The sequence below is a fragment of the Dipodomys spectabilis genome, unplaced genomic scaffold, assembly GCF_019054845.1.
Source record: "Dipodomys spectabilis isolate Male_0828 unplaced genomic scaffold, ASM1905484v1 ptg000145l, whole genome shotgun sequence".
NCBI lineage: Eukaryota > Metazoa > Chordata > Mammalia > Rodentia > Heteromyidae > Dipodomys > Dipodomys spectabilis.
The window spans coordinates 14,333,018-14,356,688 of NW_024870822.1; the positions used below are offsets into that span (position 1 = coordinate 14,333,018).

A 23,671-nucleotide genomic window follows, 5' to 3' on the forward strand; every position below is an offset into this window, starting at 1 on the left:
AGTATCTTCATCATGTCAAAAATTCTACCTTTTTCTTTACTAGCCCAAATTCTCATCAACATGTCTCACATACTTTGTGAGAAGATAGAACATATCTACCATTAAAGGACTAAGACTGTGAAACATATATATTTTACTATATTAGTCTTGCCCAAGTTTGAAAAGTGAGTCAACTTTTAAAACCTTGTCTGAGACAGTTGGCCAAAGGCGATGTAATGTTAAAATATTCCTTTCCAGTTGGTGGAAATGCTACAAAAGTAGCAAAATTGAAGGTAAGATGTAGCATGGGGCAGAAATAAAGACCATAGACTAGGAATGCTGAGCCTAGAACAGAAGATCCTTGGTTTGACCATTCCAAGCCATGTGTACTAATGTAAGTTATTCAGTATCTTTGTGTCTACTTCCTAATCATAACATGTGAATCACAGAACCTATCTCCTAGTATTTCCATAAGGATTAAATAACTGAGTAGCTCATTGCAACTAGCAAATACTCCAGAGGAAAAGTAATTTCCAGCACTGTTTCTACTATTACCACTACTGCTCCTACTACTACAATTATTTCTCAACATACTATTTCTTCGTTGTTAGTACTGTTGTCCTTGAGCTCTCACTTGCCATTTTTGCTTATTGCTAGCAATCTACCACTAACAGTTCCATTTTCATTTTTGTATGTATGTGCCAGTACTGGGGCTTGAACCCAGGCCTTTGTACTCTTGAATAGCTATTTTGCTCAAAGCCAGTACTCTGTCCCTTAAGCCACATCTTTACAGAATTCTGGCATTTTGCTGATTACTTGGAGATAGGAGAAGCACGGCTTTTCTGCCCCAGCTGGCTTGAATCATGATCTTCAGCTGTCTCCTGAGTGACTAGGATTATAGGCAGGAGCCAACAGTTCCTGGCTTCTTAGACACATTCAATTGTCAGATTGAGTTAAAATTAATTGAAAAAAATCTCTTTTATTTAATAATGACAATTTTTTCGTTTTTTTTATTGTGAAAATACTATACAGAGGGGTTACAATTACATGGGCAAGGTAATGAGTACATTTGTTATCAAGCATTGTTGCCTCCTTGTGTGTTTCCCCTTCCCATACCTTCCCCCCTCCCCCTCTCTCCCACCCCCTGGTCAAAGTTGTAAAGTTCGTTTTTTGACATAAGGTCTTGTACATCTCATTGTTGCAATGGGTCCACCTGTATCCCTATTTAAACAATTTGTTTTTTCCCTTCCCCTCCACAAATTATACCAACATCAACTACAGTGAAAATAGGGGTTATACCATGGGGGAGGGACATACAAAGCAACAAATAAATCATAAATAAATGAAAGAAAGGTTGGACAAATGGGATTGCATGAAATTGCAGAGCTCCTGTATGACAAAGGACATAGCTAGCAAGATCAATAGAAAGCCCACGGATTGGGAGAAGATCTTCACTAGCCATACAACAGACAAGGGTCTCATATCTAAAATATACCTGGAACTCAAAAAATTAAATCCCCCAAAAACAAATCCTCAAAGAAACAACTGCCCAATAAATAAGTAGGCTAAAGACTTAAAGAGAAACTTTTCTGAAGAGGAAAGAAGGATAACCACTAGACATATGAAGAAATGCTCAACCTCTCTAGCCATAAAAGAAATGCAAATCAAAACAACATTGAGATAACACCTCACCCCAGTTAGAATGGCTATAATCAAGAACTCTAATAACAACAGATGCTAGAGGGGATGTGGACAGAAAGGAACCTGACTGCATTGTTGGTGGGAGTGTAAACTTGTTCAACCACTTTGGAAAGTAGTATGGAGGTTCCTCAAAAGACTCCACATAGAGCTCCCCTATGACTCAGCAATCCCACTTTTGGGCATTTACCCAAAGGATCACAAACAAGACCACACTAAAGCTACCAGCACAACTATGTTTATTGCAGCATTATTTACCATAGGTAAGATATGGAACCAACCCAAATGCCCCTCAGTAGATGAATGGATCAAGAAAATGTGGTATATCTATACAATGGAATTCTATTCCTCCATCAGAAAGAATGACATTGCCCGCATTTGTTAGGAAATGGAAAGACTTGGGAAAAATTATATTAAGTGAAGTAAGCCAGACCCAAAGAAACATAGGTCCCATGGTTTCCCTTATTTGCAATAACTCGTATATATCTGAGACAAGCAGAAACGATCAGATAAGTTGATGTTAGGTGAAATGAACCTCAAGATAAAGATTCAAATGCTTTTTTTTCTTTCTTGCGATTGTCTCTAATAATGACAAATTTTAAAGTACCCTTTTTTTCTTTGATAAACAAGGATTTTAATATCATTTTAAGAACACTATTCCTAACTTCCAACGATTTTTCCTGTTTCTAAGTATTATAGTTTTACATGTTGCCTTTAAGCTCCTGATCTACTTTATTCTATTTTTATAATTATTTAAATATTTATTTATGACATAAAATATACAAATTATGTGGTTTAGTTTGAAATTTAAAACAAAAAACAAAAAAATATTTCTTTGGCCTATGCATGTCCAATTGCTTCAGTGCTATTTGTTAAAAGGCTAATTCTCCCCTCTTGAAATGCTTTTATTCCTTAGTCAAAAGCAATTAGTTGTGTTTGTACTCATGTGTTTCTAGTTTCTCTGTTCTGTCCCACTGCTCCTCGTTTGTCCTTTGGCAGTTTCTCAGTATCCTATTGACTGTGTTTGTACAGAAGCCTTAATGCCAGGTAGAGAAATTTTCCCACTTTCCTCTTCATTTCTAACATTGTTTTAGTTATCCTAGGTCTTACGCCTTTCTAAATAAAATTTCAATTAAGGTTGTTGGAATTTCTATAAGACTTGTGTTACACTTGGATATCTTGTGGAGAATAATGCATTTCTTCCAACCATGAAAGCAGTACATGTCCTTACTAGATATTCTTCAATTCCTTTCACTGATGTTTTGTAATTTTAAGCATGTGAATCCTGAAAATTTTTTAGACTTACAACTGTGTATTTTGTCATATTCCAGAAGAACGCTGTATGATACAAGTTTTATTTCTACAAAATGGTTACTGGTATATGGGAATGTAATTGATTTTATGTGTAATTCTTATACCTAGTGACTGTGCTAACATCATTTATTACTTGAGTAATACTTGCATAGACTCCTTGAGATTTTCTACACCAATATATATGTTATCTATACATGACATATGTATCCATTGCTTTACTTTCTTCTTTTTCCAATCTGCATGCCATTTTGTATGTGTGTGCTGTTAATAGGGTTTGAACTCAAAGCCTTGGTACTGTCCCTTAGCTTTTTCACTCAAGAGGTTTATCCTTGCTCCACAAACCCACTTCTGATTTTTTTCATCCTTAATTGGATGAGTCTTAAAGACTTTATTGCCTGTGCTGGTTTTGAACTACAATCTTCAGGATTCAGTCTTCTGCATAGCTAAGATTACAGGCATAGGCCATTAGTGTGCAACTTGGCATGCCTTTTCCTTTCTTTCTTCTTTCTGACTTTGTCTTTCTTTCTTCCTTCCTTCCTTCCTTTCTTTCTTACTTTCTTTCTTTTTCTTTCCTTCCTTCCTTCATTTCCTTTCCTCCCTCCCTCTGTATCCACCCTTCCTTCCTTCCTTCCTTCCTTCCTTCCTTCCTTCCTTCCTTCCACCTTCCTTTCCCCCTTTGTCTTGGCTTTTTATGCTAGCTAATTAAGTCCATTTTGTGCAAGAGTGGTTAACAGTAACAGCATTGTATTAATGCCAAACTTAGTGAGAAATCCCTACCTCAGATCTCTTTGTCAATGCTGCATGAAAGTGTGTAAGTTTAGCTCTTGTTGGGCCACATTAACATTGGAGTTGGGAGAAAGTGAAGGGACCAGTAGCCTGGCCTCTATGAGTCTCTATGCTGCTTGGGGATATAGTTAATAATTTCCCTATAGAACCCTAGTGACATTGTTCCACTGGAGGAATTAGAGAGTTTTCTGGTTCTACAAAGTAGTTTTTTCACAGGTGGGCATATTCTGTTCTTTTCCCTTTCCTCTGTTTCTTTTGTTACTGATAGTTTTATTGTTCGTTTTTTTCTACTTGTTGCCTGTGACTGCTGGGAGTTCCAGGCTGCAGGCTTTTTCAGTTCCCCTTTCAGGTGTTGTATGAAAGGAGAGAAGGTTAGCACTCCCCTTGACAAGGATGGAAGAGGCCCTTGGGCCTGACAACACACATACAGTTAAGGCATTGCCACCTACTTCAGTTCCCCTTTCAGGATATATAAAATGCAAAAGGAAAACTCTGAAAACCCAAACTTTGTTGTTCCTTAAGTTCCAAGAATCCTATAGAGTCCAACTTTCTTTTAGCCTTCCAGAGTCATACTGTGTATTTGTTGTGCTATGTCCAGGTGCTTTTTAGAAGGAAGTCATAGGCAGAAGGGGACTATCTAAAGTCTCCACTTTAAAGAAAATAGGTCATTTCCTCTTCTCCTTTTATAAATAATGTAATCATAATTAGGCTCACACTATATGAGCCAGATGCTGCTAAAATATATTCTGTCATTTATAAGAGCTAAGTATAATGGCTATTTCTATTTTCTAGATGAAGAAAAGAAATTATTACTTTCACTTTCAATTTCATTGAAGAGTTGGAGGAGCATTGTGTGAGTTCTGCTTTGAATTACTTTCACTTTCAATTTCATTGAAGAGTTGGAGGAGCATTGTGTGAGTTCTGCTTTGAAGGCCTTGTAGAATTTCACTGTAAATCCATCCGGTCCTAGGATTTTCATAGGTGGGAGGTCTCTTATTGCTGTTTCTATTTCAATGCTTGATATGGGTCTGTTAAGTTGGTTTAAATCATCTTGGTTTAGTTTGGGCACATCAACATTTGTCCATTTCTTCCAGATTCTAAAACTTACTAGCGTAAAGGTATGAGAAGTACTCCCTTATAATGTTGTGAATCTTGGTTGTGTCTGTAGTGATGTTTCCATTCTCATCTCTGAGTTTGTTTATTTGGATATGTTCTCTTCTTTTTCTGGTAGGATTTGCTAAGGGTCTGTAAATTTTGTTAATTTTTTGGAAGAACCAAGTCTCTGTTTTGTTGATTCTTTCTATGGTTATTTTGGACTCTAATTCATTTAATTCAGATTTAAATTTAATTATTTGTTTCTGTCTACTAGATTGTTGCTCTTTTTCAAGGAGCTTCAGGTGCCTCATCAAATTGTTGGTTTCAAATCTGTCCAATTTGTTGATGTAGGAGCTCAGAGCTATAAACTTGTCTCTGAGTCCTGCCTTTGCTGTGTCCCACAGAAGCTGGTAATTTGTGTGTTCATTTTTTGTTAAATATCATGAACATTTGAATTTCCAACCACTTTGGAAAGCAGTATGGAGGTTCTTCAAAAGACTAAACATAGAGCTCTCTTATAATACAGCAATCCCACTTTTAGGCATTTAGCCAAACAATCACAAACAAGGCCATACTAAAGCTACCAGCACAACTATGCTTATCGCAGCATTATTTAGCTTAGCTAAAATATAGAACCAACCCAGATGCCCTTCAGTAGATTAATGGATCAAGAAAATGTTCTATTCCTCCATCAGAAAGAATGACATTGCCCCATTTGTTAGGAAATGGAAAGACTTGAAAAAAATTATATTAAGTGAAGTAAGCCAGTCCCCAAAAACATAGGTCCCATGGTTTCACTTATCTGCAATAGCTAGTATATGTCTAGGACAAGCAGAAAAGGTCAAAAGCTATGTACATATGACCAAATAAGATATTAAATGAAATGAACTCCAATATAGGGACACAAGAGGTTTTATCTTTGTTGCTGTTGTTTTTAATGTACTTATAATGTACTTTGTGATTTTTTTTGTTTCTTTTCTATGTTCTTCCCCCATGGTATAAACCCTGTTTTCACTGTATTTGATTCCAGTGCCCTGCATCTTATATATATGTTTTTTTCTAATTTGGTGAGGGGAATAGAAATAACCAAATGCTTAAATAAGGATACAGGTTGACCCACTGTAACAATGAGATGTATAAGACACTATGTTGAAAATGAACTTTACAACTTTGAGGGTGGGGGTGGGGAAGGAGGAGTTGGGGAGGTGGGAGGGGAAGAAATGGGAGGGGTAAAACAAAGGAGGGGTTAATAATTCTTGATAGGAAATGTACTCATTACCTTACTCATGTAAGTGTATCTCCCCTGTATCTTTACAAAATATATTAAATTAAAAAGAAATTAGGGAGTTTGTAAGTTGAATGTGGTTACAAAATGGTATATTCAAACCAAAGTATTCTATCAAAATTGGTCAGAAGAAATAGTCATGTAGTTATTAATCGTTCTATCACCAATTCCTAACAGCTTTTCTCTCTAATAAATATCTCTTACCATTAGTCCCAGGTCTCCATTTCCAGTGCCACAATCTCCTCCACCTGACACCCTCTTTCACTTGAACTATGGCTGTAATGTGCACAATACTTCTTCTCTCATCCTGTTGCCTACTTGCTGTTCTGCTTTATACTGTTATTAGTGCTACCTATTAGGGATTTAAATCAATGATCTCAGTACCCCTTAGGAAAAAACTCTCCAATGTGATTAAATGTGTGCCAATCCTGAGGACTGAACTCAGGCCAAGGTACTGTCCCTGAGCTTTTGTGCTTAAGGCTAGGACTCTACCACTTGACACGCAGCTCCATTTCCAGCTTCTCTGTGATTATCTGGAGATAAGAGTCTCACAGACCTTCCTGCCCTGGCTGAATTCAAACCATGATCCTCAAATCTCAGGCTCCTGAGTAGCTAGGATTATAGGCATGTACCACCAGGGCCTGTCCCAAATATGCTTTTCTTTGTCAATCCTGGGGCTTGAACTCAGGGCCTGGGCACTATCCCTGAGCTTCTTTTGCTCAAGGCTAGTGCTCTACCACTTGAGCCTTTTTAGGTAGATGTCCCAGACCCAGCAAGGTCTCACCCCCTCTTGCCTGCTCTATTCCAACCACTCTGATTTGGTTTTCCCTCTCAAAAAGTCACTATTCCTACTCATGACAGGCTTAGCCACATGCTTTTCCTTCTTCAACCTAATGTATTTTTTTTATCATTGAGATCTCAACTCTGTCTTCAGCTCATCAGAGAAAAAAATGCTGGATTTATTGACTACAGCTATTTCCCCTGTGACATTTTCACATAATACTCAGCAGTTCTCCATCATGGGTCTAATCACAGTTATAATTCCACATTTATTAGTATTATTAGTATATTATGAATGTCTTCTGTCTCTACTAGAGCACAAATCTCTTGAGAATAGAAACTATATCATTCTTTTATCACCAGCTCCTGGCAGAGCTTCTAAAATTTAAATGTTACTACAACTAGGCGTTTATAAAAGAAAGAAGGTAAGAAGGAAGATGGGATCGAAGGAAAGGAGAGGAGAGGAAAGGAGAAAGGACAGAAATAAAGAAACTATTTTGATGCTTTTAGCATCAAAGCAACAGAGAGATCACAGAGAATTAAGGCAAGAAAAGGCAATAGAACCAAACAGCTGGGGGCAAGGAAAGAGCTTCATAATATAACTCCAGCTGGTAATGACATTCCTTAAAAAGATGTGTCTGGGCCAGGCCCCAGTGGCATGTTTTGTTATCACAGTGACTTTGTGGAAGAAGAGAGTAGAGGTGAAGAATCTGTCATTAAGGGAGTTAATTCTTTCCCAAAGAATTGTTGAGGATACAACCCATGTAATGGAGAAAAGTATTTGCCAGTCATATATCTGATAAAGACCTTGAATCTAGAATATACAAAGAATTCTACAACTCATTAACTAAAAAAAGAATCCAACTGTAAATAGGAAAAGTATTGAAATAGAGTTTTCCTCAAAGAAGATACACAACCAGCTAATACGCACATGGAAAGATGCTCAATAGCATCAGTAATTAGGGAAATAAAAAAACAGTAAAATATTGTTTCACATCTATTAGTATGACAATCATCACAGAGACAATTACAATTGAGGAAGAGTGGAGAGAAATTTGAATCCCTTACACACTGCTAGTGGGAGTGTCAAACATTCAAGCACATTAAAAATTAACTTGTCAATTTCTCAAACCATTCAACTATGATCCAACATTTCTCTTCCAAATGAGTATCCGAGAGAAATGAAAAGCCATGTTCACACAAAGACTTACATGAGAGCATCCATAGCAGCATTATTCACAATAGCCAAGATGGGAAAGCAGCCCACTTCAGCTGATGAATGCATAATGAAAACATAGCATAACCACAGAATGAGATATTATTCAACAACGAAATGGAAGGAAGGAAAATACAGATAGATGCTATTGCACATATCATAGATATGTCTCAAAATTATTGTGCCAGATGAAAGAAGCCAGTCACAAAAGGATATGTAACATGATTCACTTTATATAAAAGATTTAGAATAGCCAAATTTATAAAGCTAGAAAGTGGATTAATGATTATTAATAGCAAGGCACATTGGAATGGGATATAACAACTAATGAACACCAGATTTTTTCCCTTGAGATGGGAAATGTTATCAAATTAAATTTGAAGCCAGGTGCTGGTGGCTCACATCTGTATTCCTAGCTACTCTGTCCATATTGTTTTTCATTCAGGGGAGGAAGTATTGGAGCTTTCCACTCACTAGGTTGCCATTCTATACCTTGAGCCATGATGGCTCTACCACTTGAAGCATGCCTCCAGTCCTGTTATTTTTCTGGTTATTTTTGAGATGAACTCACATTTCACATCCAATCATGCACCTGAGCAGCAAGCCACTACTTTAGGCTTCCCATCATTGCTAGGATCACAGATACACACCACTACATCCAGCCTTCCTCATTTTAGCCCAGTTTTACAAACTTTCCTTCCTGGACTCATCTGAAACCACAAATCCTCCTCATTTTACCCTCTCACATAGCCTGACATGACAGGCACATGTCACGGTCCCAAGCTATAGGTAGAAAATGGCTCCAGCTAGCTTCAAATTATACTCCTCTTAGTTTCAGTCCCCTCTGTAGCTAAGATAACAAACATGGGCCAGCTTTGTCCATAAAGAATCATTAAAAGTAAAACTTGGATGAAGCCATTTTCCAAGACTGGGAATTGGAAATACGAACTATTTTGCTAATATCCTAGACATGTGCCAAATCTCTTTCACTGAAAATCAGTACTGATTTCATAGTAGTACTGAGGGGGAGAAGAGTTGTGTACAAAATAGATGTATTAATTACAGAGTCTTTCAAGTTTCCTGAGATAAGACCTGAAAATCTTCACTTTTGGCTTAAAGACATAGGTTATTTATATTCTAACACCATTCTTGATCCCAAGTCCAAATAAGTATAACTCAAAGTTCCCTATATTCCAGAACAAACAACTATGTCTCAATTACTATATCAGGCTCAGTAGGATCCCACTGTGTTTCTGGGAATCTTACATAAATTCTTTAGGAAGGGTTGTCCAAGTCTTACATTGGTTATGATCCTAACTAGAAAACCTCTTTGGGGCTGGAGGCTCAGCTTCAGGTACTGAGATCTTTGGGACCAGGGCCCTGAATCCTTGGGGAGCAACAAAGTCTCTTTTCGAAGAAACAGTGGGAGATACCACTTTAAGAACCTAATGACCCCTATCTTCCCTCTCCTGAGTGTAGCTACTTTAGTTAAAACTGCTTCTAGCTCTCAAAAATCAATACTGTCTTCTCTGAGAAAGGCAGTCTCCTTGAAAATGTGCTGTAAACTTTGTGCCAGTGGCAGAGGCCTCAAGTCTCCAGGTTTAGAAATTGTCCTTAATTCAAGCCCTGAGGGTAACAGGAAGGATGGATAGAGCAGCTGGGTTGAAGAAAGTAGGAAAGAAGCAGGCAAGGACCTTGTTCTTATCTTCTCTAATTCTTCACAGCAGAAAGAAGCAAATGCAAAGTAATAACTCAGTCAAATGTGTTCTGTATGATCTGTATACTTTAAGAAGTGTAGTAAATTATATAAAATGTATAGCATTATTTATATGTGAGATATATGCACATGAAGGAAATGTCTATAAAAGTATGTGGTAAACTATTAGCAATGATATACACTAGAAAACTGCATAAAAATAAATAGGTGGCATCTTATTAGTCTTTTCATTCACTTTTTATTTTTGAATGTTTTATAACCAACATGTCTATTTTATTCATAAATAACAAGGCTAGAGGATTTGGGGGTAGGATTTTTTTGTGTGAGGTTAAGAAGAAAGGAATTTCATATGTAGCTATGATCCGATGGAAAGAGAAGCCTTGGAGGATGACAGGCCTCAGTGGAAATCCCAGCATTCCAATCCGCAAACAACCACACACACTCTCTGTGCTTCTTTCCGGTGTGTGTAAAATATAGACAAGTTTACTCTGACGAAAGGGTAGATAGCCTGGCTCAGTCTTCACTTCCTCAGATCCAAATGGATTCCGCTGCAGAGCAGGGTGCTGTCCCTCAGCTCTTCAGCTTAAGGCTAACGCTCTACCACTTGAGCCACAGTGCCATTTCCAGCTTTTTCTGCTTATGTGGTGCTGAGGAATTGAACACAGGGCCTCATGCATGCAAGGCAAGCACACTCTACCACTGAGCCACCTTCCCAGGCCCGGGAAACATTTGTTGAATGAATGTTCCTGGAATTAACTTTAAAAAAACATCTGGCATTGTGGATAACACAAAAGTACTCCAACATGCAGAAGCATCACTACCAAGGCCCTGCCACCATTACCATCGCCCTCACAACTGCCCTGCTAAATCTCCTTCATCTTCATGATCATCATCACCACTACCTCTCCATTATCATCATCAGATCATCCCCAAGATTAGTGTTAGTTCCTTTCTCCAATAATTCCCAGATTTTACAGGGAGTGTTACATTATTTGCTTTCATATTCCCTAGGCTCCTAGACTTTTAAATAAAGTGAACAGAACTTGGTTCTATATTCAACTTTGTTACTTCCTTATATCTCCTAAGCTTCAGTGTTATCGCCTAAAACTGTGAGATCCATCACCCAGCTTAACAGAAAGTATGCAAAAAGAGTCTAGCATTATCCCAGTTAAGTAATAGAGATTCTGTAAACGTTAGTTTTGTTCCACTGGGATAATTTAGAAATGCATCATTAAACTACAAAATTAATGAATAGCTAACTGAATTCGGCTCTGAGGCTTTGGGATTTCTTTTAAAACACTTAGCCCAATAGGAATATCCACACTTAGCATAAAAGTAAGAAGTACAGCTATTGTTTGACTTTGGTTCCATGTAATGGTCATATAAGCATCCCCACAGCAACCCTATTATCTGAGGCCTTTTATCTCTCTATGAAGAGACTGGCTTGTAATATTTCTTTGGTTCCACAAGTACCTTTAGAAAAAGAAGAAAAATGTCTAAAAAAATGAAACATGGAAAGAAAAATAATGCTAGATTAAGGTTTTCCTGATCACACTCAGTCTGAGTGCATTCTTTCCCTTCTGCAAAAAGGTGATGTCCCAGATTGGGACTCCTCATGCAGCTTCTCTGGAACTCAGCTCACAGGAAGTTCCAGAGGAAAAGAAAATGGAATCATCTTATCTGGTCATATGTACATCGCTTTTGACCTTTTCTATTTGTCCCAGATATATACTAGTTATTGCAAATAAGGGAAACCATGGGACCTATGTTTCTTTGGGCCCGGCTTACTTCACTTAATATAATTTTTTTCCCAATCTTTCCATTTCCTAACAAATGGAGCAATGTCATTCTTTCTGATGGAGACATAGAATTCCATTGTATATATATATAACACATTTTCTTGATCCATTCATCTACTGAGGGGCATCTGGATTGGTTCCATATCTTGGCTATGGTAAATAATGCTTCAATAAACATAGTTGTGCTGATAGCTTTAGTGTGGTCTTGTTTGTGATCATTTGGGTAAATGCCCAAAAGTGGGATTGCTGGGTCATAGGGGATCTCTATGTGGAGCCTTTTGAGGAACCTCCATACTTCTTTCTAAAGTGGTTGAACAAATTTACATTCCCACCAACAATGCAGTAGGGTTCCCTTCTGTCCACATCCTCTCCAGCATCTGTTGTTATTGGAGTTCTTGATTATGGTCATTCTATTTGGAGTGAGGTGGAATCTCAATGTTGTTTTGAGTTGCATTTCTTTTATGGCTAGAGAGGTTGAGCATTTTTCATGTGCCTATTGGCCATCCTTCTTTCCTCTTCAGAGAAGTTTCTCTGAAGTTAAGCAAAATGAACCCCAAGATAGGACACAAGTGATTGTTTTCTTTCTTGCTATTGTTTCTACTGTCTTTATAAGGCCCCATATGATTTTTTTGTTGCTTTGTATATTCCTCCCCCATGCTATAACCCCTGTTTTCACTGTATTTGATGTCGGTATAATTTGGGGAGGGGAAGGGAAAAAACAAATTGCTTAAATAGGGATCCAGATTGACCCATTGTAACACTGTAAATTTACAATTTAGGTGGAGGGGTGGGGGAGTGTAGTTGTGGAAGTAGGAGGGAAGAGACAGTAGAGGAAAAACAAAGGAGGAGGCAACAACGCTTGTTAAGAAATGTACTCGTTACCTTGCTCATGTAACTGTAATTCCTCTGTATAGTATTTTCACAGTAAAAAACTTACTTTAAAAAAAGATAATGCAATCAAAGGGAAAGAGACCCTTGAAAACAGGTTGCTCTTACTGCCATGCTTTCCAACACATTCCTCCATTCTTATGGCATATTTTTTGCCATGTCTAATAACAGTTGATTGAATCACTGCTCAAAATGCTATGTTCTCCAGGAAACTCACAACATAATCTTATTTGGAAAACAGGTTCTTTGAAAATATAAATTGCATGGAGCTATACTGCTAGTAGAGCTCCATTTTGCAGTGCTGAAGATAAAACCCAGGGTCTTGTATGCTCTACTTGAGCTATTAGTGGCCCAGAATAAGGACATTCTGGATTTGAATGGACTTTAAATCTAATGACAAGTGTCCTTATATGAAGAAAAGACACACAGAGGTGCAGGAAAAAAGAATACTGTGTAAAGATAGAGGCAATGATCAAACTGATGCTCTGAGAAGGCAACGAACACCAGAAGCTACCAGAAAGCAGAAGCAGCAAGAAGTGATTCTCTTCTAGAGCATATGGACTGCTAGCACTTTGATTTTGAGTTCTAAGCCTCCAAATTTGTAATATAAAACTTTTGTTGTTTTAAGCCACTTAATGTGTGGTGATTTGGGGCAACAGCCTTGGAATTTAATCAACATTGTATGAAATGTGTACAGTGTAACTGAGGTATTAGTGAAGAAAGAGTCAAGTCCTAATGCCCTTCTCTGATTCCTAAAAAATACAATGAAATGAAATAAGGAAACTAGAAATCACATCTGTGATGAGATCATTTGACTATTTGTGGAAAAAGGGAAAGAAAAAAGGTTTTAGATATGGACATGTTAAGGTTTTAGATATAGACATGTTAAGCTTGAACTATAGCCCCAACCCAAAACACAAACAAAAAAAAATAAAACATATTGTCAGTACTATGATTTGAGCTCAGCCTTACATTTACAATGTTCTATTACTTGAATCATTCTCCTAGCCTTAGCCCTATTTATTTTCCATATCATCTCAACATTATTACTTGGTCAATCTCATACCTCGATCCTCCAACCTCTACCTCCCATGCATCTCAGAGTAAAGGTATAAACCTTGTACCTGACTCTTCCTTTTCTTTAAACAAATGAAAGGAGATGGACACATGGGTACACATAGAGAAAACATGTTATTACTATTACCATAGTTTACAGCGTATCCTTTCATTTCTATTGAATTCACTCTCTATATACAATTATGGCATGCTGAATAGTGTCTAAAAAAATTCTACTATCTCTGTTGCTGAGGAAGTTGAGTATTCAGAAAAAACAATTTGCTATGTTTTCACATATCTCAATGTATTGTTGATGACTGCTAATTGCTACACTTTTTTTCTTTTTTTAAATAGCTGGTCTCAGACTACACAAAGCAGAAAACTAGGAGAGATTCACCGAAAGAACCACAAAAGGAAAACTGTGAAGTCCTAGGTTTGATCCTTAACACTGCAAATAGAAGAGAGCCCCTGGAGCATAATGAATTACAATGTCTGCTCAGCCTCATAACCTGGGAGAACTTTCTCTTGGTTGACTACCTATCAGTTCTTGCTGCTTTTTCTTTGTTACTGGCAAAGTCTACCTACAGAGCTGACTGAAAGAGCAACTAGAGCATGTATGCTAGCTCTAGCATGTATACTACATTTTATAGCTCCCCTTTACTTCAATAAGAAAAGAAGGAAGAGGAAGAAAATAAATATATCATGGTAATCGTATGGCTCTCTCTCCCTTTGATTGCCTATTTTTCTTCCAGACAGGACACATGATAAGAACATAGAACATTCTGACACATTAGACACAGAGACATTAGTACATTAGGCAAAGACAATGACCCTGCCTTCATAGATGCTACAATGTAAGTACAAAAATGGATTTAATAAAAATAAAGTGCCAGTCCAATGCCAGATGACAAAGGCTAGGAGAAGAGGTGAGTAGGGTACTAGAGTAAAGCAGAGGAGGGGAACATAATCTAGGCAAGAGGTCAGGGAAGACTTTCTACAAAGAGTGACATGTATTGAAAGGACTCAATGGAAGCCAAGCAAAATGAGGCAGAGATAAAATTTGAAGACAAACGCTAAGTCATTATATCAAAATAACAGACATAAAAGCAATGCTCACTTGAATACATGGGATGTAAATACAGGTACTTATGAAACAGTAAATAATCCCATTTATGCACATAATATGAGCAACATGGGCCAATGTTGCTTTCCTAAAACATTAACCTGTCTGACAGAAATTTGATGCACCTGTCTCTGCAGTAGGGGTTGAACTCCTGGTGTTCACAGGTGATAATAAATACCATTTTCTTCTCTGCGTGTATCGTAGCTTTCCTAAAAGTGGTCATAACAGTATCTCCCATCCCACATGCTGCTCTCCAGTGTTACCTTGTCCTTCTTATCAAAAGGGCAAATCTAATTATGTTCCCTTTGAATCCGGACTGGTTTTAGAAATGGGTAACCAACAAAATGCAGAAGATAGTGTATTCCTTCCAAAGTTGGAAAGAATAATTCCCACCTTTCTTAGAATGTGCATGTTTGGGTGCTTCACTTTAAAACATCATCACTTAACACACAGCTGCCATGTCAGAAACAGCCAAAGACATAGGGACAGGCTCAGGGACATATTCTAGTGGATATTTACAGCTAAGTCCAGCCTTTTAGTACCTTTCAGCTTTCAGAAAGAAGCTTTCAGTTGATTCTATTTTCCATCTATTAGAGGCCCCTTAGCCCTTTGACATCTTCTCAGCTGAGGGCCAAGTACTAAGGGGACACAGGCCATTCCTGTTGGACCCTGCCTGGAATATGGACCCCACAGAATTTATGTGCACCATAAAATGTTAGTTGTTATACACCACTAAGTTAGACGTAGCTATTGAATAGCAATAATTAGGACAGCATCCCTGGCTTTGAGCCTGGGGCATGGTGTGATACAGGAGCTCAGTGAGATTTTGTGGAACTGAGTTGAACAAAAATCAAACTGAAAAATCAAAGCCCTTGGAAAGATTCTATTCTTCCTAAACCATCTCCCATCTTCAAAGTAAAGCAGATTAAAGACAACTATCTCAGTCACTTCACACTGCCTTTACTCAGCAGTCTTCAAGTATCACCTAACACACACACACAGACTCTAAAATAAACTCAAAAACCAGGGGCATCTGTGGCAATCAAAATGAATTTTCACCAACATCAATTCAGTGATTGCTGTGTGAACCTCAGTGCATATGTTGACAGCATTGTTGAACCTTGTTACTATATTCCATATCCATTCCCTTAGGCTGATACTGTCTAGCAATCTTTTAATGTAGGAGAAAGCAAAAAAATCATACCGAGAAAGTCAACTTGTTTTTGCTAAGACAAGTCACAGGAACCCAATAGCATAGGAAGCAAGATTGTGATTTCCCTAAAAGTAGGAAAGTGATTGCAAGTCTGAGCTCTGGATACACATAATGTGGGCTTAAATTCTCAGCTCAGCTACTTATTGGCTCCATGAAATTTCCTGAAGAAGAAGAAAAAGAAACAAATAAACAAACAAACCAACATTTGTATAGGATTAGGTAAAATAATGAGCACTTAACATTATTTAGGTATTTAGCATTTCCTTCCCTATGTACTTGCACTATTCTGAGGACATATGGCAAAAGAGTTTGTTTTAATGGAGCACTCATTCTAATAAGAGATACAAACAATAAATTAACATGCAAGGTAATGTGTAATTTAAGGTGGGGCTTGCTTAATGTGAAGAAAAATGAGACAGAGCAATGTAATAGAGAATAAAAACAGTGCTAAGTTGGAAAGAAGCCTGGAAAAAATTCTCTGAGGACACACAATGAGGATCTGAATGAAAGGAAAGAGGAACCCAGACAGTCAGTCTGGCTAAGACAGTAAGAGGTAAAATCAAGTCAGACTTCTGAAGCTATCCAGACTGTGTCCCAAGTATGGTAGAAAGTCATTGTTGGGCTTCCCATCACCCACCATATAAATTGCTTATACCAATGTTTATAAGCCTACTATAGCATATTCTGAGCAAGAGGCTGGGTTAATTTATTATGGAATAATGAGAAGGCAAGAGAGAGGAGCGCACTTCTCACCAATAGCAATAAATACACTGGATCTGATCAGAGAGTACATGACTTATATACTACAGGTGTGGCTGACATTTCATGCCTAATATACAAAATGTGGAAATTAGAAAATGATATGAAGCCTAAAGAAATGTTTGACCATCTGGTTTCACTCAGAGCACATAAATCCATTCTTTAGGTGACTATATTCTTTTTATCAATCCAAAGTAGGAGGTAGAGTACCATGTATAGGAAAACATTGTTTGCTTGAGCCTGAGTCACTGAATAAATAGTGAACTAGCTGAAACAATGACCAAGCTTGTATTTATCTTTGCCCCAAGATTTAGACACACTCTGTCCAGTATGGTAGCCCCTAGCCACAAAGAGTTGTAGAGCCCTTCAAATATGGATAGTATGGCTTGAAATGTGCTCTAATTGTAGCATACTCATGCTATGTTTAACATATAATGGTACAAAAAGAATGTAAAATTTCTTATTAATAATTTTATACTGGGTATATATTGAGTTAATATCTTAGATTACATTCAATAAAAACTATTTTAAGGGAGTTCCGGGAAGATGGCGGAGGAGAAGCTGGAATCTGAACAAGCTCTTGCATAGAAAACAGTTTCAGAGTTCCAGTGAACAGTCCCAAGCCAGAGAATCACACCAAGTGTGCCATCACAGGACAGAGAGTTAGTCAAGAGAGGGGAAGCCAAGCAGACACATCTGAGCAGCTGCCGCTGCGGCGGCAGGGTCGCAGCGGCGACCACCGCCGCGGAGGCTTACCTGAGACGCAGTCCGGGACGAAGGAGCCAGACGCAGCTGACGAGCGGATTCTACTCAACACCAGCAAGAACCGACAAGGAGCGGACAACTTCATCCTGCACTTTGCAGACCAGAGACGACCCGAGATCCAAGACTCCGCGTGAGTAGAAGCCCCACTTCCTCATTCCTTCTCTGCGAGCAGAGGAGGGAAGACCACCCCTCCCCCCCCAGCACCGGTGATCTCCATCTTGGATACCGACAAAGCTCGGAGGAGCGGCTAGCTCCAGCTCAGGCCTTGGAATAGAGCTAGTCATTTGGCAGGTCACAGGAACTTGGCGGCGAGGTGACCTCACAGACTCAGTTCCATCCAGGGAGGGGTCGCCCAGCTCAGGCACCAGCCACTGGAGTGGCTCTCCTCGCTGGGTGGCCAGAGCCAGAGGCTGCCCCTCCCTCTAGCAGCCACCACAATCAATTGAAAAACAGAAACCCTGAGAATGGCTCCAGGCTCGGTGCTGTGAGTTTTTTTTTTTTTCACAAAATAGCCCCAGGGAAAAGCTACTGTTCGTTGAAAAGCCTCAACTCTACCCAGAACCTAGCCTCATCACTGCATCCCCCTCTTTTGTGATTCTCAAAGCAGATCACCCTCCCAGTAAACTAACCTGGGAGGGGGATCTCAAAATCTTGGGTAAAGCAGAGCATTTTTCTGCCTGTTCCAACAAACTGACTTAAGAAACCAATCAAGCCACAGGACCTCAAGCTGACCAGAGACTCCAACCAGACTCTGGTTACAGACAAAAGGGAGATACAGGACTCTTCCCACCCCTCCCAAAAAAAAAAAAAATCAAAGAACTTTTTTTTTCTTCTTCTTTTCTTTTTTTCTTTTTCTTGTTTTGTTTTTTTTCGTTTTTTGTTACCTTATATATATATAAAAAATTTTTTTTGCTTTTCTAAAACTTTTATTAATCTTTAATTTTTGCCTCTTCTGAAAAAATAATTGTTTTCCATTAACTTTTTTTTTTTTTCTCCTCTTATAATTTTTATTTTAGGAATACGTGAATGTGTGTTTTCTTTTCTTTTCTTGTCTTCTTTCTCTTTTTCTTTCATTCTTAATTATCTTTTTGTTTTTTTTTTCTAGCTCTACTGAACTTCTGATCTTTTCTTCTCACTTTCCTATCCTTTCCATCTTTTCCTCTTTGTTCATCTATATGTGACTTAACTCTTGTCCTGCACATCCTCAAATAAACCCGTAGTTAACCAGTAGACCCTATCCCCCATTGTGTACACACTTAATCCACAAACTTATTACTCAATTCAAAACCTCTGAGACTTAAATTCATTAATAGCAGTACTACCTCTTTATACCTATACAATATTTTAAGCATTTTTTTAAAGTTTTTCTCATCTCCTCTATGTCCCTCCCCTTCCCTCAACATATTCATATTCCTCTATAAATCGATGGTCTTTTAATCTCTAAAATAACATTAATTTTTACGTTTCTATTTTTTATCTGGTCTCTTTTCATTCCCCTTTCCCTTTCTTCTTTTTCTCTCTCTCTCTACTTACATCCTACCCAACCTATTTCCTGCATTGTGATTAGGACATAGTTAACTCTCCCTGTGCCTCCCCACACCAATCTAATCCTATTTTTTACCCACATCTCTCCCTAACCCTAATAATTTCTGGTTTTCCAAATTCTTCTCTGCGGTTCGAAGTCCTTTAACATATAGTTGTTTGATGTCGAATAGATGTATCTGTTGAACTAGATTGTATCTGTAGACTATTGACTGTACAAATGCAAACTTTGGTTGATGGTTGCCTTAAGATAGTGTTCTAGCACAAAACTGGTGCTATCTTCATCTCAAATGGGCAGAGTAAGCCGGAAAAACACAAGAAAAATGGCAAATTCGGGTATCTCAATTCCCAATCCTGATAATCAGGGGTTAGAACAGATAATGAATAATCCAGAGGAGAGTTCCCAAACACCTCTACAAACACTGCTGGCAAACATGATAAATGAAAAGTTTGACAACGTACAAAGGACTCTGTATGAGTGTGATAGGGAGAGAGAGGAGGCATCCCAGAAGTTTATACAGGAATATCATAAGCGTGAGGAAGCTACTCAAAAACTGATACAGGATTTGCGTGAACAACTTGAGAATACTCAAAGAGAAAGGGAGAAATGGCGTGAGCAGGCTGAGAACACTCAAAGAGATCTGCAGGAATCCCACGAACGGGAGGAAGCTAATCAAAGAGTAATACAGGAATTGAGAGACCAGGTAGAGAACACACAAAGATCACTAAAGACATTCATGGAATCCATTAACAAAGAGCTGAAGGAAGTCAGGGAGACCACAAAGGGAATGCTGAATGGAACCCAACAGAAGGAATGGGAGCTCAAAGAAACCATAACCAATCAACTAAGTGATTTGAGGACAAACACTGAACACCAAATTAAGGAAGTAAAGAAATTCATACAAGACCTAAAACAGAGCTTCAACAAAGAACTTGAAGCCATCAAAGCTGACCAACTAGAAGGAAAAGAGATAAAAAACAAAGTAGAGAGTCTTGACAGCAGGTTAGACCATGCAGAAGATCGAATCTCAGGGATTGAAGACAGCCTAGATATTATAGAGAAAGAACATACAACCATCCAAGACAAGTCCAAGAAATATGATAGATCTATCCAACACCTGGAAGACACCATCAGAAGGCCTAATCTAAGGATAATGGGTGTAGAGGAGCACCTAGAAACAGAAGTTAATGGTCTAGGAAATCTGTTTAACAGGATCCTAGCAGAGAACTTCCCAAACATGCAAAAAGATAGGCCTGTCCAGATACAAGAAGCCTTTAGAACCCCAAATAGACCAGACCAGAATAGGACATCCCACCGTCACATTATAATCCACACAGGATCAACTCAGAACAAGGAAAAGATCCTTAAAGCTGTCAGGGAGAAAAGGGTAATCACTTATAAAGGGAAACCAATTAGAATCACCTCAGATTTCTCAGCAGAGACAATCAAAGCAAGAAGAGCCTGGAATGATGTATGCCATGCCCTAAAAACAAACAACTATCAACCAAGAATACTGTACCCAGCTAAACTCTCCTTCATAACTGAAGGCCAAATAAAAACCTTCCATAGCAAAGAAAAATTGAAACAATACATCTCCACCAAACCAGCCCTACAAAAGATTCTTAAAGATGTCCTACACATAGAAAACCAACAAGACCACAATAAAGGCCAAGAAACTGCACCCAAACTGAGAATCCAAGAACCATAGGAAGAACCCAGTTTTCGCAGCCCCCAAGAAGGTAGATAACATGGCAGGAACTCCCAAATATCTCTCAGTCCTATCTCTTAATGTTAACGGACTGAACTCTCCAATTAAGCGACATAGACTGTCTAGTTGGATTAAAAAACAAGACCCTTCTATCTGCTGCCTGCAGGAGTCACATCTTGCCCATAAAAACAAACACATTTTCAAGGTTAAAGGCTGGAACAAAATCTACCAAGCAAACGGACCGCATAAACAGGCGGGAGTTGCAATCCTAATATCAGATAAAATAGACTTCAAATTAAAATTCATGAAAAGAGATAAAGAAGGTCGCTACATACTAATTAAAGGATCTCTCCTTCAGGAGGATATTACAATTCTAAATATCTATTCGCCAAACAATGGAGCACCCAAATTTATCAAAGAAACACTACTTTCCCTCAAATCCCATATAGATCCAAAGACATTAATCGTTGGGGATTTTAACACACCACTCTCCCCACTAGATAGATCAACCCGGCAAAAACTCAACAGAAAAACCGCAGATCTAAACAGCTGCATAGATCAACTAGACTTAACAGACATTTACCGAACATTTCACCCAGCAGCATCAGAATACACGTTTTTCTCAGCAGCACATGGAACGTTTTCTAAAATAGACCACATTTTAGGCCACAAAGCAAACTTGTCTAAATTCAGAAACATTGAAGTTATACCTTGCATTCTCTCTGACCACAAGGGAATAAAGTTAGAACTCAACACCAAAAGCCACCAAAGAAAGTCCGGTATCACATGGAGGCTGAACAACACACTGCTGAATCATGAGTGGGTCATGGAAGAGATTAGAAAGGAAATTCAAATGTTCATGCTATTCAACAAAAATGAACACACAAAATACCAGCTCCTCTGGGACACAGCAAAGGCAGTACTCAGAGGCAAGTTTATAGCTCTGAGCTCCTACATCAACAAAATGGAGAGATCTGAAACTAACAATTTAATGACACATCTAAACCTCCTTGAAAAAGAGCAGCAAGATAAACCCCAATCCAGTAGATGGAAAGAAATAATCAAAATTAAATCAGAATTAAATGAATTAGAATCCAAAAAAACTATAGAAAGAATCAACAAAACAAAGAGTTGGTTCTTTGAAAAACTTAACAAAATTGACAGACCCTTAGCAAATCTTATCAGAAAAAGAAGAGAACACACCCAAATTAATAAACTCAGAGATGAGAATGGAAACATCACCACGGAAACAAGCAAGATTCAGAACATTATAAGGGAATACTTCTCAAAACTTTATGCTAATAAGTTTGAGAACTTGACAGAAATGGACCTCTTCCTAGCAAATATTGACATGCCAAAACTAAACCAAGATGAGTTAAACTATCTTAACAGGCCCATATCAAGCATTGAAATAGAAACAGCAATAAGAGACCTCCCAGCTAAGAAAAGTCCAGGACCAGATGGTTTTACAGCGGAATTTTACAAGGCCTTCAAAGCAGAGCTCACACCAATTCTCCTCCAACTCTTCAATGAAATTGAAAGAGAAAGCTCACTACCGAACACATTCTATGAAGCCATCATAACCCTCATCCCAAAACCAGGCAGGGACTCATCAAAGAAAGAGAACTATAGACCCATTTCTTTGATGAACATTGATGCAAAACTTCTCAACAAAATTTTGGCCAATCGACTTCAACAATTCATCCAAAAAATCATACACCACGATCAAACAGGATTCATTTCAGGGATGCAAAGCTGGTTCAATATACGCAAATCAATTAATATTATTCATCACATCAACAGGAGCAAGAATAAGAACCACATGGTTATCTCAATAGACGCAGAAAAAGCATTCGACAAGATCCAACACCCCTTTATGATGAAGGTTTTGGAAAAATTAGGAATCCATGGAACATTCCTCAATACAATAAAGGCTGTATATGACAAACCTACAGCCAGCATTATACTCAATGGTGAAAAACTAAAGCCATTTCCTCTTAACTCAGGAACAAGACAAGGATGCCCACTCTCTCCACTTCTCTTCAATCTAGTATTAGAATGCCTAGCTACAGCAATAAGACAAGATGCAGACATAAAGGGGATCCAAATAGGGAAAGAAGAAATAAAACTCTCCCTCTTTGCAGATGACATGATCTTGTATTTAAAGAATCCCATAGACTCCACTCCCAAATTACTCAAGCTGATTCAAAACTTTGGCAAAGTAGCAGGTTATAAAATTAACCCCCCAAAATCAATGGCTTTTCTGTATGCCAACAATGAGAAAAGTGTGGCTGAAATTAGGAAAGCAACTCCATTTGTAATAGCCCCACAAAAAATAAAATACCTAGGAATTAACTTAACTAAAGAAGTGAAGGACCTCTATGATGAAAACTTTAAAATCTTGAAAAAGGAAATCAACACAGAACTTAAAAAATGGCAAAACCTCCCATGCTCCTGGATTGGAAAGATTAACATCGTGAAAATGGCAATACTTCCCAAGGCTATCTACAAATTCAACGCAATACCTATCAAAATTCCACCCTCATTCTTCAAGGAAATAGAAGAGGCAATCCAAAAATTCATATGGAACAATAAAAGACCCCGAATAGCAAAAACGCTCCTGAATGGAAAGAACACTGCTGGAGGAATATCAATACCAAATTTCAAACTCTACTATAAAGCCATAGTAATCAAAACAGCTTGGTATTGGCATAAGAACAGACCTCAGGACCAATGGAATAGAATTGAAAACCCAGAAATAAACCTACAGACCTATAGCCATCTAATCTTCGATAAGGGAGCTAAAACAATAGAATGGAAGACAGACAGCCTCTTCAGTAAATGGTGCTGGCAAAACTGGTTAACTACATGTAGAAAACTAAATCTAGATCCTTATATATCACCCTGCACCAGAATCAACTCCAAATGGATCAAAGACCTTGAACTC

The 23,671-nt window shown here is 38.2% G+C and overlaps 1 protein-coding gene and 1 pseudogene across 1 annotated transcript in view; one reads left to right on the forward strand and one right to left on the reverse strand.

Annotated features, from left to right (window-relative positions):
* Nell1 (neural EGFL like 1) overlaps positions 1 to 23,671 on the reverse strand; it is an 837,848-nt gene that overhangs the window by 306,119 nt on the left and 508,058 nt on the right. The window lies entirely within an intron of this gene.
* LOC122117958 lies at positions 4,127 to 4,234 on the forward strand (annotated as a pseudogene).